The sequence below is a fragment of the Canis lupus genome, chromosome 4 (assembly GCF_048164855.1).
Source record: "Canis lupus baileyi chromosome 4, mCanLup2.hap1, whole genome shotgun sequence".
Taxonomy (NCBI): Eukaryota; Metazoa; Chordata; class Mammalia; order Carnivora; family Canidae; genus Canis; species Canis lupus.
Window position 1 is genome coordinate 69,793,171 of NC_132841.1, and position 17,101 is coordinate 69,810,271.

General features: G+C 35.9%; 1 long non-coding RNA gene across 1 annotated transcript in view; it reads left to right on the top strand.

Annotated features, from left to right (window-relative positions):
• The window catches only part of LOC140631620 (uncharacterized), a 35,910-nt gene extending 23,278 nt beyond the window's left edge, over nt 1–12,632 (top strand). Inside the window, exon 4 of the long non-coding RNA XR_012029145.1 lies at nt 12,423–12,632. This is a non-coding gene — a long non-coding RNA (uncharacterized lncRNA). The remainder of the gene's footprint in view (nt 1–12,422) is intronic.
• Nucleotides 12,633–17,101: the final 4,469 nt, after the last annotated feature.

A 17,101-nucleotide genomic window follows, 5' to 3' on the forward strand; every position in this document is an offset into this window, starting at 1 on the left:
CATAATTTCACTGGGCTCTAGGGCATAAAGGCTGTCCTAAATTTTCCAGTGTTTGGCCCTGGGGTGATTGGGAAGGTGGATGGTGGCCCAGAGTGTGAGAGCCTGATTAAGAAAGTGGTTGTGTGTGGGCTCTGGATTGGTTGATTTGCATATGAAAAGCGTGCTCCAGGCACGTAGTTTGCTATCTCTGGGAATTAGCTAGCCCTGGGAAGGCCAATTCCTCTGGAGTCAGCAAGGTCTCAAGATGCCAGTGTCAGAAAATAAAAGGCATGGTTAATATAGTAGTGTACTAGAAATTTGGATAAACACATTGATTACAAATGTGCTAATAAAGGTTGGACCATTTGAAGAGAAAATGTTCAACATTTTACTTTTCAGTTAAATAACCTGTATGAAGTATACTGAGAACCAAATAATTGGTGTTCTCTTTAGAATGGTCTAGACTCTGCTCTTTATCTCAGTAATGTCTCAACTGACATTCAGCTTCTGTGATTTGGTAGCTCATGCTTCTGTGATTTGGTAGCTCTGTGATTTGGTAGCTCATGCCATAAATGTATTAATTGTACCAGGAATCTTCAGATTGCCCGTTCTACCATGCACATTGTAAAATTTCTCGTCATAATGCCTTGAGTATGAAATTTGTGAATTGAGAGTAAATATAGTTTCCCTGGTTGCCAAATGGGGTCATTGTGAGAATCAAATCAAGTAAGCACTTGGAAAACTATAACGTGTTACAAAAAACTGAGCACTACTGTTATTGGCTTTTTTTTTTTTTTTTAAGATTTTTTATTTATTGGGCAGCCCAGGTGGCTCAGCGGTTTAGCGCCGCCTCCAGCCCAGGGCCTGATCCTAGAGACCCAGGATTGAGTCCCACATCAGGCTCCATGCATGGAGTCTGCTTCTCCCTCTGCCTGTGTCTCTGCCTCTCTCTGTCTCTCTGTCTCATGAATAAATAAATAAAATCTTGAAAAATTTTTTTTAAATTTATTTATTCACTAGAGACACAGAGAGGCAGAGATAAAAACAGAGGGAGATGTAGGCTCCCTGTGGGGAGCCCAATGCAGAACTCAATCCCTGTACCCCAGGATCACTCCCTGAGCCAAGGCAGATGCTCAACCACTGAGCCTTCCAGGCATCTCCATTATCCTGGTGTTCCTCCCATACAGTTTGATGTTATAGAAAGTGCTTGGGAAAACTCAGGAAAAACCCTAGATAAAGGTAAATTGTAGCCATTGTTCTATGTAAAATAAGGCAGGCTCAGAGATGGATGCTGTGAATAACATATGCAAATACTTTCCTTGAATTCCTCCTTCTTTAATTTATTTAAAGAGGAGTTGTTCCCTTTGCTCAAAGTCTGATGGGATTTCTCTAGGCAAGAACTGGGAATTTCCCCGGACAGTTTCTTCTGAGATTAGCCTTGGGGAGACTGTGCTCAGATTTCATCTGTAGACACTTTTTTGCAAGTAGGTCAGAACTCTTCTCCTTTGCTGGGGTTGGATGATGGGTTAGGTCTTCCATGTTTCCTATAGGTGGCCAGGCACCATCTTTACCACACCCCCACTCTTCATTATTATCTTTGATCCATGGTCACGGAAGTGAACAATGCTACAAGAGGGGCCCTAGATTCTTCTAAAAAGTGACATCACCTTCAGGCTGAGGGCTGAAAGCAATGTGAATAATAGGATAATTTTAAAGAGTAGATGGGATGGGAAGTCCTTTGACTAGTTTCTCTCAGTGTCCTATAATTTCTATCTTATTGTTTTTATAACATAGTGAGGTTACCAAAAGACCATTATTAAATTTGGAAGGCTCTTAATTTTAGTTAGATATAAATAAATAAATAAATAAATAAATAAATACACACACACACACATATTATGTAGTATGTACATGTATAATAAAAAGATCAAGCTCTGAAGACCTATTTCTTGGATTCAAAGCCTGTACTACTGAGCTGTTCATTTTTGTCAAGTCCTTCAGTCTCTGTGTGACTTAGCTTTTGCATCTATAAAATGGGGAGTAGTGAAGAACATAGGAGTTTGTTGTGGAGAAAAAAATGTTTCTATATCCTTTAATGTTCTTCTAGCTGTTTAAGAATCAAATTCATAGGAGTCAGATTAACAGGAGAAAATCAAACAAAAGCTTAATAACATGTATAAAATCTGTATACGTGGGAGAGACTTCAGAACACTGAACAACTCACCAAAATAGCCAAAGCCATCACCTTAAATACCATCTTTAGCTAAAGACAAAAAAAAGATGGGTGTGGCGAGTCAGTTATGGGAGGTTACCTGGCAAGGGACAGTAAACAAGGATGATTGTTATGCACATTTAAGTCCCTGCCATCTCCATTGAAACAGTTTCTAGAGATTTAGAGTTCTGCTCCTCTCTCAGGTGTTGACAGGAAGACACCTTTACAAATGGAGATTTCTATTATAAATGTAAATGTTTCTTACAAAAGGGTAACTTGGACTAGGTTTTTAGAGCTTTTCCTGTGTTAACAGTTTCTTAAAAATAACTAGCTTAAAATAAATAATATACCAAAGAGGCATATTTTGAGGTGGCAATAACTCCTCTATGAATTCATACAAATAAAATGCTTGAACAGTACAGTTGAAACATAAGCAGTCAATAAATTGTTAATATCAAGTGCAAGAACAAGGAAGAAGGAGGAAGAGGAGAAAAGAGAGAAGAGAAGAAGTGATCTTTTTAATGGGAAGACCATGGGGATACTGAAAAGCAAAGATCATGTCTTGATCACATTTAGATCCTTTGCAGGATTTAGCAGGTACTCATTTAATTGTTGAGCATATGGGCAAATAAGTAAATGAATATAGAAAACTATCAAATTGTAGTCAGCCATAGTTGACTGATGCTTTGTTTTCATTGGTTGACCATTGCAGCAGATTCATTAGTTAGTTTTGGGGTTGTGAAAACCACAGGTGTAAAAATGTGACCTCCCAGATTTTGGAGCACCTGAAATACGTGGCACTCATGAGGAGGATCTAGAGTGAGAAGACCATTCCTGTTGTAGCAGATTTCCTCTAGTTTCCTGTAAACTGCACATATATCTAACTGAAATAAAATCAGTATCAAATCCCATAGTCTAATAGACTCAGCCCTCCCTCCTTCTCCCTAAATTTAGAAGCCCTATTCTTTCTAGAGCTTTCTGAGGAATATGTGTCAAGATTCTGGAGTAGAAAACAGGTTTGAATCAGGAGTGATCATAGTGGACATTTTCATGGTCTCTCACCAAAGAAGAAGTTAATCTGATACCTTTTTATTTTTAGGTATTGGAGAATAATGTGTTATCTCTTGGAAAAGCATTGATATTTTAGGGTACTAAGGCTTTGCTAGTATTTCATTCATCCATTTATTCATCAAAATAGGTGCCAATGTTGAGAATTCAGAGGTTAATAAAAATAGCCCTTGGCTTTGAGGAACCTACAGAAACAAATGACCAATTGTTACATTTTAGACATGAATAGGGTAAATATTTTGTTCAGTTATTTCTTGGCAACCCTCAAATCACACTTTGTGAGTAAATACTGACCAACATACAGCCGTCCTAGAACACTATTCTAGGACGTAAGATAGCTTTGGAAGATGAAGTGTAAAGAAATAATTATCTGCCTAGAGATTCAGTTCAGAGTGTAACAAACAAGGTTGCTAAATATTTTTATGCTCTTAAATACAGCTATTCATACCAATTTTGCTCAGCTTTGAACTAAATCTATAAGGTACTGGCTTCATATGCTTATGCTTCCTCGAAGTCAGAAGGAGGAACTAGATCAGGTCATGTGTAGCCTGAAGAGATATCTGAAAACTGTATTTTCCAGATGAAATGTTGATCATATTAAATACAGTTATTTTCCACATTATAAAATTAATATTCTCATTGTAGGAAATGTAGACAACCCAGAAAAATGTAAACATGTAAAGAACATATCATTATTCATAAAAACAAATTCCTAGTATTTTGACCCATTTCCATCTGGTATTTTGTATAAGAATTAATTCATGTGTTAATATTAGTATGTGAATACATAGCTATTTTATTCTTATGTATTCTACTTTTGGCTTAATATTTATAGCACTATAAAATATTGCTGGTTTCTCTATAAGACTTATTAACAGTTGTCTAATATTCCATCAAAACCTTACCATAATTTCTTTCATTATTCCCTTATATATAGTACAATTCAGATTATTCCCTTTCTTTTGCAATGGTGTGTAATACTATGATGAACATCCTAGAAGTGAAATTACTCCATCTTTATGCTTTTTTGCATTTTAACATATCTTTACTGACTCAAAGCTTATGAAAATGTTCTACAAAAGTTTTGTTTCTCTGCAAAAGTTTTGTTCTGGTGTTCATATTTAGACCTGCAACCTACATGGAATGGTATGGTATGAGTTAATGAAAACAGTTTATTTTTTGACATGTGCCTATGCAATTGATAATAGCAGCATTTATTTACAAGACTATTATAAATGGCCTCACTTCAATTCACTGTTACATTTTTCAAAGCTGGAACAATCATGATAGACCACATTCTGGGCTAGAAAACAATTAGTCTAAAGTAATTTTACATCTTATTTATTTATTTATTTATTTATTTATTTCTCAAACTCAGTATTTTAGTATGGAAACTCAGTTTTTAAATGGAAAAAATGTAGCCAATGTTAGCAAGGGGAAAAAAGTATTCCTGCTTTGTGACACTGTCATAAAAATTTGACTTGCAAAGTATACAACAAAACTACCTGCAACTCTTCTATACTCACAAATATTCCCATATACATATGTAGTTACTATAAAAACTAATTTCATGATAATTCAAAGTTTAGCAAAAATTGTATTTCTCAAGATAGTTAATCAACATCACCTGAATTTGTCATTGCCCTCCAGTATCTTTTCAGCTAGTGGTACTGTGTGCTCAGGACTAAATTCTGGTTAACACATTGTTATATATTGGCTGGAGTCTGCTTCCCAGACTTGCCATACTCAAGACCACTGGGAGCTAGGAGTCTCTTATGGTTTGCTTCCCCCCCATTTTTCTCCTATGTTCATCTGTTTGTTTCTTAAATTCCACATGAGTGAAATCATATGGCATTTGCCTTTCTCTGACAGACTTATTTTGCTTAGCATAATACACTCTAGCTCCATCTACTTTGTTGCAAGTCACAAGATTTCATTCATTTTTTTAAAAAGATTTTATTTATTTATTTATTCATGAGAGACACAGAGAGAGAGAGGCAGAGACACAGGCAGAGGGACAAGCAGGCTCCTTGCAGGAGCCCGATGTGAGATTTGATCCTGGGACTCTGGGATCATGCCCTGAGCCAAAAGCAGATAGCTCAACCCTGAGCCACCCAGACATCCCAAGATTTCATTCTTTTGATGGCTGAGTAATATTCCATTATCTAAATATATATATCACATCTTCTTTATCCATTCATCATTCAGTGGACATTTGGGCTTTTTGCATAAATTAGCTATTATAGATAATGCTGCTATAAAGGGTTGCATGTGCTCCTTCAAATCAGTATAAAATTACTATATTTTAAAATAGTCTGTAATACTTCAAAGTATGTTCTTTGATCAAAATTGAATTAAATTAAAAATGAATAGTGGAATATTTTGAAAATACTCAAATATTTGGAAAGGAAATAACTTATGGGTCAAAGAAAAAAATCACAAAAGAAATTAGTAAATATTTTGACCTTTATTTTTATGATTTTATTTATTTATTCATAGAGAGAGAGGCAGAGACACAGGGAGAGGGAGAAGCAGGCTCCATGCAGAGAGCCCGATGTGGGACTCGATCCAGGGTCTCCAGGATCACACCCCGGGCTGCCTGTGGCGCTAAACTGCTGTGCCACCGGGGCTACCCTATTTTGACCTTTAAATGAAAACATACTAATCAAAATGTATAGTGTGTAAGTAAAGCAGTAATTAGAGGTAAACAAATAGTTTTAAATACTTCTATTAGAAAAAAGGAAAGGTCTAAATCAAATTACCAAAGCCAATCCTAAGGAGCAAAAAAGGAGGACAAATGAAACCCAAAATACATTAAAAGAAGGAAATAATAAATATAAGTCAAAATCAATAAACAAACATCACTTAAATTGATGCAACAAAGAGGTTAAACAATTGATAAATTTCCAACTAGACCAATCAAGACAAAAAGAGAAAAGAAAAGAAAAAGCACGAATTACCAATATCAGAAATGAAAGAAGGGAAATAATTACAGAGCCTACAGAGATTAAAAGGGTAATAAGTGAATTTAGGAACAACTTTGTGATAGGCTGAATTCTAAGCTTCCCATTCCCTGAGGTACCTGCATTGTACAGCTCTCTTTCCCCATAGGTGGATGGGACCTATGAATATGATGGGATAATCACCCCCATGATTACATTATTTAAGACTCTGTCATACCAAATTAGAAAGAAAGACTCTTCTGTTGGCCTGGAAGAAGTAAACTGCCATGTTTCAAAAGGTCTGTGTGAGAGGCATGTGGCAATGAACAATAAGTGGCCTCCAAGAGCTGAGAGAGAATGCCAGCTGAGAGAAAAAAAACGAGGAATTGGGGAACTGAATCCTCCCGACAGTCACGTGACCACAAAATCCAGAAAGGAATGCAGCTCTGCAAATACCCAGATTGCAGTCTTGTGAGACCCTCAGCAGAGAACACAGTTAATCCCTAGTTGGTCTCCTGCCTACAGAATCTGTGAGATAATAACTGTGTGTTGTTTTAATTGATAATTTTGGGTAATTTGTTTTGTAGTAATAGAAAATGAATATGAACTTTATGCCAATAAATGTGACAACTTGGATGAAATAGATAAATGTATTGACTCAAATGACCAAACCTGGCATAGAATATATATACATATACTCATATGTAATATACATATATTCACGTATATAATATATATTTACATAATATCCGTTTTGTATATTCACATATGTAATTACATATATTCACATATATATCATATATATTCATATATATGAGTAGACATATCTTTAAAAACTTGAATTCATATATTGAAAGGCACAATAGAAACTACTCTAAGTCTGTGTAGCTTTATTGGTAAAATCTACCAAATACTTAAGGAGAAATAACATTAATCCTAATATAAACTCTATCAAAATTTATAGGAGGGGGATCCTTCGCAATTTGTTTCTTCATAAAACCAGATTATTCAAATAAAAACCAAAGACATCACAAGAAAACTACAACCAATGTCCCTCATGAACACAGACACAAAAATCATTAAAGAAATAATAAATCAAGTTCAACAATATATGAAAAGTATAATATATCATCACTTAGTGAGGTTTATCTCAGGAATGGAAAGTTGATTTAACATTTGACCAATTAAAATTTATTTCAGTAATGAAGTTTCATTTAATATTGAAAAATCAATGTCATTTACCATATTAACAGAGTAAATGAACAAACCAACCCATGTGATTATGTCAATAGATAAACAGAAAAATTTTTCCATGATAGTCAACATTCATTCATAATAAAAACATAAAACCTTTCCAAATTAGAAATAGAAGAGAATTTCTTTAATAAAGACATCTATTTTTTGAAATATTGAATGCTTTGTCTCTAAGGTGGAAAGTAAGGCAAAGGTATACTCTTATCACTTTTATTTGACACTGTGCTACAGGACCTAGTCAGTGAAATTGCATAAGAAAATAAGACATGTATTTGGAAAGAACTAGTAAAACTGTCTTCACAGATGACATAATCATATATGTAGAAAATCTCAAGTAATCTACAAAAAATTAATAGATTTAGTAACTGAATTTAGCATTTCAAAATAGTTTATATTTCTATATTATAGCAGCAAATGATTAGATAATGAAATTTATTTTACTTATATATATGTGAAAATACACCTACCTAGAGCTGGGGATTATCAACAGAAAGAGTATATGGATGATTTCCTCTCCACTTAATTGGATATTTTGCTGGCTATATCACTCTCTTGTACTTATAGTTGACTATGACTGCATTTCCCCCCTATTTTATCCTATTATTTCTTTTTAAAGATTTTATTTATTTATTCATGAGAGACAGAGAGAGAGGCAGAGACACAGGCAGAGGGAGAAGCAGGCTCCCCGAGGGGATCCAGAAGCAGAGCTCTATCCCAGGACCCATGGATCCCGACTTGAGCCAAAGGCAGACACTTAACCACTGAGCCACCCAGATCCCTTATCCTCAGTATTAAATGGGAAGTTAGGACAGGCTGTTATTATGGGATGCTAGCTGAATGTTAGATAAATCTTAAGTCTCACTTTTTAAAAGTAAAATAATTAGCCTTAAAATAATCTTGGTGAATACATTTTTTTCAGCATATTTTTTTTCAACATTTTATTTATTCATGAGAGAGTCAGAGAAAGAGAGAGAGAGAGGCAGAAACACAGGCAGAGGGAGAAGCAGTTTCCATGCAGGGAGCCTGATGTGGGACTTGATTCCAGGACTCCAGGATCATACCCTGGGCTGAAGGTGGCGCTAAACTGCTGAGCCACCTGGGCTGCCCTTTTTTCAACATATTTAAGATAAATTTTGTTTGGTGTCATTTATTTGACTACTCGATATAAGCTAGCCTATGTTCAGAAATGGATAGAGAAGGCTGAAGTTTCAGGGTATTGCTTTTAAGTGCTTAGATTGAGACAATAAAAGAAGAGAATTAAAATAATTTCTTAAAGGCATAGCTACTTGGAATTTTGTACAATTTATAATTATATATAGTAATTTATCCTCTGATAACTGTTGGGATTAGTGGCTATTTTGAGTAGATGGAGCAATTGCCAAATTGCTCTAGAGGAAAAAGAAAATGAGAATTTATTTCTCTATTTAAATATAAATTCCCTAACGTAATTATTCTCAGATTAATTCTCCTATGGCTTCATCACAGTTGCCACCCGATGATAATCATAGTTCAATTTGCCTTCCTGAGGGGAAAAGAGAAATTTGTACAACACAAGCACACATGTACTAACCAAACCAAGACTGAGATGAGGAAATTCATTTGGGGTGTGAATGTGCACCATGACTAAAACTATAACTGCATTGTAGCCACCGTCTGCTACAAAAATAACCAGCCCATGTGCTTCAGCTCAGGCATTCTTGTCTTTTGTCCTTTGACTTGAAAAAGATATTAAATTATCTTCCAGGAATATTGGGAAGATAAAATATTGCATCAGAGTAGAAAATTTCCTTTTGTAGAATACAGTTACTGAAATGAGCAATCTTCATCATGCTGTGTCTAATTTATTAGATAAATAATGAATTACATTTATGAACATGATTTTCTAACATTAACTTAAGAGCTTGACGCAAACTAAAATTAATTATATAGTTGACAAACAGCAGAAGTCAGAGATCTTGAAGACTGTGATAAAAAAACAAACCAAAGCAATTCAAACAAAACAAAACAAAAAAATCTCTAACTTCTGTAAATCATCACCGTGACCAATGCTTGAGGTTATTCCCTACTTATGAGGTGAGGAATTACATCAACTCATACTGGTTTTTACTGAGTGTGTACACATGAAAATTGTTGGGTTGCCAAGGTTCTTCAGCTTCTGAGGAATAACACAAGGCTGTGAGGAAGAAGTTGGTTTTATTCTCAGAATGAAGGAATGAATACATCATCAGGGTTAACCAGACGGTATGAGTAGAATAACTCAGTGATGACTAAAGTGAGCAAAGGAGACATTGAAGAAAATCTGATAGCTTAACACAGCAGCTGAAGGAAAGTCAGGTAAAACAAACTTGGTATTGAGGGATTGTAAGGGACTGGATGTAAGGATGATGAGATAGAATTGAAAGCAACCAGCCACAAAGCCTATGGACTAAGTAAGAGTATATAGGTGATTCTTAAAAGATGATCAGATGTCAGGCAATGGTTGACTCTTTACTGATAGCATTGTTGAAGTTGGTTCAAGGGCATCCTTTGGAGATAAGTCTTTTGTTCTTTGTGTAGTACCTTTTGAGTCTGATTTTCCTCTTTCAGGCCATGGTCAGATGTGGTACATTATCAGTTTCTCTCTATGAATAAAATCTTTAATGTCTTGGATGAAGGTTTTAATGTCAAGGCCACTTAAGGATCTCAGAATGTGCTAGTAAAGGAGTAGCCTCAGATCTGAGATGCTAGAGAAGATATAGATTGGACACCAAGGATAGCTTCACAGTGTGCACGCATATCATGATTTAGGTTATATACAGTCTTGGAAAGCTGAATATGGTTGAAGAGATGAATTGGAGGAGAGAGGACAGATATGGAACTTTGATTCAACAGGCAAGAGATGAGTGAACAAAAACTGCTGAAGAATCAGGGCAAGATAATGTCATATTAGGGTTCTACAGGGAAGAGAAAAAATAGTATAGGACATGATTATAAATCAGAGCATTTAAAGATATATGCTTGTTTACTAGAAGAAAGTGTTGAGGAATGAGAAAGGAACATGTCTTCTGCTGTCAAAGCTGGTTGATATTTTTAATGTTGAGGCATTCTGAGGAAAGTATTTATAATTCTGAGTTTGCAACCTGATATGAACGATGTATCTAATACGATATTCACATGGGACACATATTGCTGAAGATAAATCTGTTATTTGACATGATTTGCATGTTTAGATTAATTGTGGTTCATTAAAGCTTAAGAGAGAAGTATCACTTGCACTCAGGGCTTACTCATGCTCTGGGAACACTACCAAACAAGCAAGAAAAAGAGTCATTTTAGAAAGTTTTAAAAAGTAATAAATAGTAAGAGCTGCTTCACTTCTGGAAACCAAGACAGAATTATAGGATACTCATCTGCAGTAGGATTTTAATTCAACATCATTAATATTTTTCTTGCCCAACACTTTTTTCCCCCTAGCATAAATACCTGAATTTCTGCTGTATCTCCTAAGAGGTTTTCCTTTTACGGCTGGCCCCACTCTAATATAGAATGAACTTTCTAAAAACATTTCCTGTTTAACATCCTTCAATTGTTCCTGAAAGCCCTCCTGTAAACTAATGTGGCATTAAGGGCTCTCAAGATACAGCTTTTGATTTATTCCACAGTCCAGCCATAAACTGGGTGAAATCTCCTCAGTGCTATACTTTCTTTACATTTTTGTGTATCTTGTTCATTTATCTGCAGCACACTCCTCATATGCACTTTTTTCCTCTGTCTCCCAAAGTTTGGCTGATAGGATACATAGGAAGCCTTTCTTGACCTTTCCCTTTGTCCTCAGTTTGACCGAATCAGATTACTCATTTCGTTGTGTTGTCATTGTCTTTTCTTCTTTTTTAAAGGTTTGTTTATTTGAGATAGAAAAAGAGAGAGCTCAAGAGCAGGGGGAGGGGCAGAGGGAGAGGAGAGAGAGACAAGCAGACTCCTCACTGAGCATGGATGTCCCTGAGGGGCTGACCCTGAGATCATGACCTGAGCTGAAATCAAGAGCCAGATGCTTAACCAACTGAGCCACCTGGGTGCCCCTGTCATTCTCTTTCTTATCTGGTTCCCTGACTTAAATGAAGGCTCCTTAAAGATAAGAACTTAATCTTACTTATCTTTGTATTTCCATTATTTGGCACAATAACTGGCACTGTAGGTTACCCAATAAACATTTATGTATTTATTTTTTATAGATTTATTTATTTATTTTAAAGAGAGAGCATGAGAAAGCCAGTTAAGGGAAGGGGAAGGGGAGCATAGGGGGTGAGAGAGAGAGAGAGAGAGAGAGAGAAACCAGCAGATACTGAGCTGAACACAGAGCCTATGCTGGGGCTTAATCTCATGACCCAGAGATAATGACCTGACCTGAAACCAAGAGTCAGATGCTCAGCTGACTGAGCCACCTAAACATTTATTGAATAAACAAATAGATTATAACCTGAAAAGAACCACATTTTGACTAACAGGCAGGGCCTTCTGGAGCCTACTTATGTTTTGAGTGATAATCTTTAACCACCATCTCTAGCCCCCTATTCAAATTAAGCCTCTATTGGGAGGTGGGGGAAGGGCTCTCAGTAGAAGATCACACTTCCGGCTTCTGCCTCAGAAGTTCCTCATCCAAAGTCCACAATGCAATCTCTCTCGTCTGAGCTATTTTAAAAAGACATTGAGTATTTTTTCCTTAGGGAGGTGATAGGTTGTAATGAGTCATCCCCATTCTTTCCCAGTCACATTTATAAACAGTAGTAATTTACCTCCCTGACATGGAACTCCACTCTGAGAAATACTTGGGTGAAGACTATTATATACAAAATGTCTGGGCAGATTAGGTATTGATCTTGGGATTTTAGAATTGAAATTTTCTAAGGAGTCATTGAAACTATATAAATCTCATATCTATACTTAAGACTTTATTAGCAGTCAATTTGGTTAATTTTTCTTTTGTCCAGACCAACAGATACTAAACAGAAGCCACAGAAGTGTGAAGAAAAGATAAAGAAAAAAATTATTATTATTCTGTCTCATTTAACATCTTGAAGATGCTGAAACTGGGGACCAACCTATCTTTACCAAAACTGTGATCTGTTTGTTATCAAATTTTCTGATCTGTTTGCTACCTCACTTATTTGAAATCCATTTTACATAATACTTATAGACTATTATCCCACATTTTCAGAATATGTTTATAGCAAATGGAAAAAAAAGTTGCAATAAATGAAATAATGTATTTGTGGTCTTTCTCAGATTATTTATAGAAATGATTCACTGGAAAGAAGTATATTTCTTTTTGTTTTTTTTTAAGATTTTATTTATTCATGCGAGACACACACACACAGAGAGGCAGAGACACAGGCAGAGGGAGAAGCAGGCTCCATGCCGAGAGCCCGATGCGGGACCGATCCCGGGACTCCAGGATCGTGCACTGGGCCAAAGGCAGGCGCCTAACCGCTGAGCCACCCAGGGATCCCCCAAGAAGTATATTTCTTAGAAGAAAAAATAGAACAGTAAGTGTAACCAACTAATTTTTTTTTTTAAGTCCAGGTAAGGGGCTTAAAACCACTATTTTCTGATAGTCTGCATTAATAAGTCAAGGGGTTTAGTCATGAGGTGATGAGACTTAGCTTTATTACATCCTGTTAGAACTATTAGTCACCACTGACCCCGTTAATTACATCCTTTGATCAACCTCATAGAGATCATTCAAGTGATGGTGGTGAGGAATTGATACTTTCAATCATTTTTTTGTCATTTTTACACGGAAATCTAATGAGTGAGTTTAGCTTTTATAGCATATCATAAAAAGGACAAGCAGAAGATAAAGCTGTTTTTCTATAAAGATAATTTTTTTGAGAGAACTGTAACTTGTGTTATTCTGAAGCTAGGTTCTGAGGGTAAGATGGGAAAGACTAGGATCCATTTTGATTATTCTATGATAACATTTAGACATGAAGTCTGGAAATAAGATTTGATAATTACAATTAGAATTTATTACCAAAAATAAGTGCTAAATGGAACTAGTAATAATACTGCAAAATAACGAGAAGACCACAACATTACAAATTTCAAACTGAATTCAGTTGTCCATTAACTGTAGTCACAGTAACAAAATAACCAACACATGATCTGGCCCTTTTTGTATTCAAAAATTCCATTTTTTTCATCTTAAGTTGTATGTTTCATCTTACCTATAAACTCAGATGTGTTTTTTTCTTCTTTTTTCTTAAGATTTATTTATTTACTTAAGAGAGAGACTGTGTGTGTGCACATGCTTGTGCATTGAGCTGGGGAAAGGGCAGAGGGAGAGGGAGAGAGAATCCCAAGCAGACTCTCCACTGAGTGTGGAGCCTGGGCTGATTTTATGACCCTGAGATCATGACCTGAGCTGAAATCAAGAGTCAAACTCCCAATTGACTGAGCTTCAGGTACCCCCAGATTTGTTTTTCTCCTAAGCTCATTCAATTTAAAAAAAAAAAAAAGAACTGATAGAAATTTTCCCTTTTTCCTAAAGATCTGTATGTACAACTTATGGCAGGGGATTTTTTCCCCCACCCTGGCCCAAAGTATATGTCTTCGAAAATCAAAGACGTATGTGTGGATTTCAGGCTGAGTAGTGTAAAATTTTTATTGACCCCATGGGACTTCTGGAAATCTAACCTGAGATGCATAAATACATTTTTCAAAATTTCTCATCTTATGTAATTGGAATATTAAGTGAATTGATAACTTATGAGTTCTATTTTCTAATGAATAAACATATATGAGGATTAGAAGATGGGATATTTTAATAAAGAGTATAAATATGCATATAATTTATGTATTACTGATTTAAGGAATTAAGTTATTTTATGTATGAACACACTCAGAGTACTACCAATCAATAAACATGAGTTAATCAATTTTAATTCTTCAGGCGATACTTTGGTCTTTTACCAGTTTTTCTTTTAATATTGCCAAGGATGTTATTTTTCCTTATAAGTAAATGTGGAAAAACATCCAATACACAATAGAAAAAATTCCAGATAAACTTGTATTGTATTTTTACACACACTCACACCCTATATATATATACACATATCCATGTAAGCATACTAGAAATGAACAAATGAAGTTCATATCTGGTCTCATCATCTCTAAAGACATCTTACCAATAGGTATTAAGAAATTTATCTAATAATAAATCCATCAACCAATAAATCTAATTACTTTAAACAAATAGCCATTCATAGATAGTCCATCATCCATCCATAAAATCAAGATTTCTCAAGCCATTTAATCCCCCAAACATTAATGTCCTTATTTTCTAATCATCTAGTGATGTTTATGCCTGGATTTTGCTTTCGTAGCTTTCTATAATTGCACTCTTGGGCATGAGATTTCATTTAACAAGAAGAAGAGATGTTTGATTCATATTTTTAAATAGCCTACTATATCTTCTTTTCCCTAAAAGATAAATACATAAATATTTTGGTGAACAAAGGAAAATCAAATGATGTTTTCTCATGAAAAAGCAGCAGCTATTTGCCTATCTCATGAGGGCTATGATTTCTTCAGTACTCTTTTCAGGGAAAAATCTTATTATTCTCCTTCTCCTTCAGATGGTCATAATTTTATGCTTCCACTAGCAGCAATTTCTGTGGCTAATCTCTCTCTCTCTCTCTCTCTCTCTCTCTCTTTTTTACATGGATGAACAGATTTCAAAAAAAAATTAGCTTAGCTTTCAATGTTTGGTATCAGTTCAATTTTCCCTAAAATTGAAAAAAAAATTTTTTTTGAGCAATGTGAGGGTGGAAATAAACATTTTAATTAAATTGTTGGGATGTTGTTTTTGCCTCCATATTACTAGCCAAACCAATGGATTCTAAGTATGCTTAGTTATATTTCCCAACCAGAACCTATTTTACTATCTTGGAAATTAAGTCATGGTTCTTAGAATTATTTTATCTTAAAGCAATAGGACCCAAACTTTTTCCCCAAAGTATTAATTTTGATGTTTTGGAAGATTGAAGTCTTCCTGGGCCATTAAAACACTTTCATAAAATGTGAAACTATTTATAAATCACATGTACTTGTTGAGAGGCAGCATGTCTATTTATTGAGAGACAATAAATTGAGAGATTGCTAGGAAAAACCCAAGTCTTATTTAAATAGTTGATAAAATTCATTTTAGTAAAATGTCTGTATCCTGGGGTGCCTGGGTGGCTCAGTCAGTTAAGCTAAGCATCTGACTTCATCTCAGGTTATGATCTCAGCATCCTAGGATCTGGCTGCTTGGGACTCTGCACTCAGTGGGGAGTCTGCTTCTTCCTTTTCCTCTCCCTCCGCCCCTCCTCTGTTCATGCTCTCTCTCTCAAATAAATAAATAAAATCTTAAAAAAAAGAGTCTATATCTTGTTAATATTGAATAGAACATACTACTCAATTAGATGCTTCTTGATGCATTAAGAATAACTTATCCTACCATAACATCATTGCTTATAGTGACATTATGTCTTCTTAGGCTTCTGTCCTTCATTAACTCCTCTTCTGCATAGTCATTTCAACTACTGGATCTTCTTTTCTACTTTCTGCCTCCCTCCCCTGCCTGTGCCATTGGTTTACTCCACTTGACTGAGCTTTGCATTGGTCCCTGATCTTAAGTTCTGTTTTTTTTTTTGTTGTTGTTGGATAGTTTTGTCTATAACAGGTGCCACACCCTGAAGCCCAGTTCCACGGCCAGGCACTCCATTACTCTACCTTATTTGTGTTAGTTTTCCTTCTCAAAAATGCAGCCTTGATAGCTGGGATCCTGAACACTGAGGACAGTCTTTCTATAATATTTATCTGATCCTCAAGACCCGAATCTTCAGTCTTGGTATCTTGTTTATCCAGTTAAAAATCTAGGTGTCACATAATTGCTTGAATTGTGTCTTGAACACTGGTAAACAAGGAGGTCTCCCTTTAAGGAAGGGTAACCAGCTGCAGGGAGAGTGGTTGATAGCCACCTCCAGCTGCCATCTCCTTCAAGGTCATCCTCAGCTGTTCAGACACTTCCTCCAAGGGGATGTCCTTCCTGGATTAGCCTGCATGTGGTGAGGTAGGGGTGTATCATATGATCATTTTGGCCTGATACAGGATAAGTCTGATGAACAAAATTTGCTCCAGAACCATCATCTGGTTGGCTGAAGATCGTTGGGTCTGCATGACAATTCAACTTTTCCTTCTGGACAGTCTTGCTTCCTCCTCCTTCTTCTCACAGACCTTGATCTCTAGTAAATTTCTACCACAACCATCTCAGTATCTACTAGCATACTACTTGACCTTCTGTGCCCTTCAAAATATTCATTCATTTCAGTGTCCCTTTTTAGTGAATGACCACAAGCTCACCCTGAAGCCTCATTTTAGTCTTGTTATCTGACAGCTATAACCCTGAGGAGTATAGCTCTGAGTAAGGGAGACAATGTAAGCATACCAGAAGCCCCTGGAAGTGTCAAGCCCAGTGAATCATTCTCACTGGAAGAGTGAAGCCTATGGGGAGTAAGAACTCCTATGGTCAGTAAGGCTCCTATGGGAGGCTAACAGAGAGTCTGAATCAAAGGCCCCAGATATGGGTTCTTGCAGTCTACTGGGAGAAACCAGAAATCAGATGGGA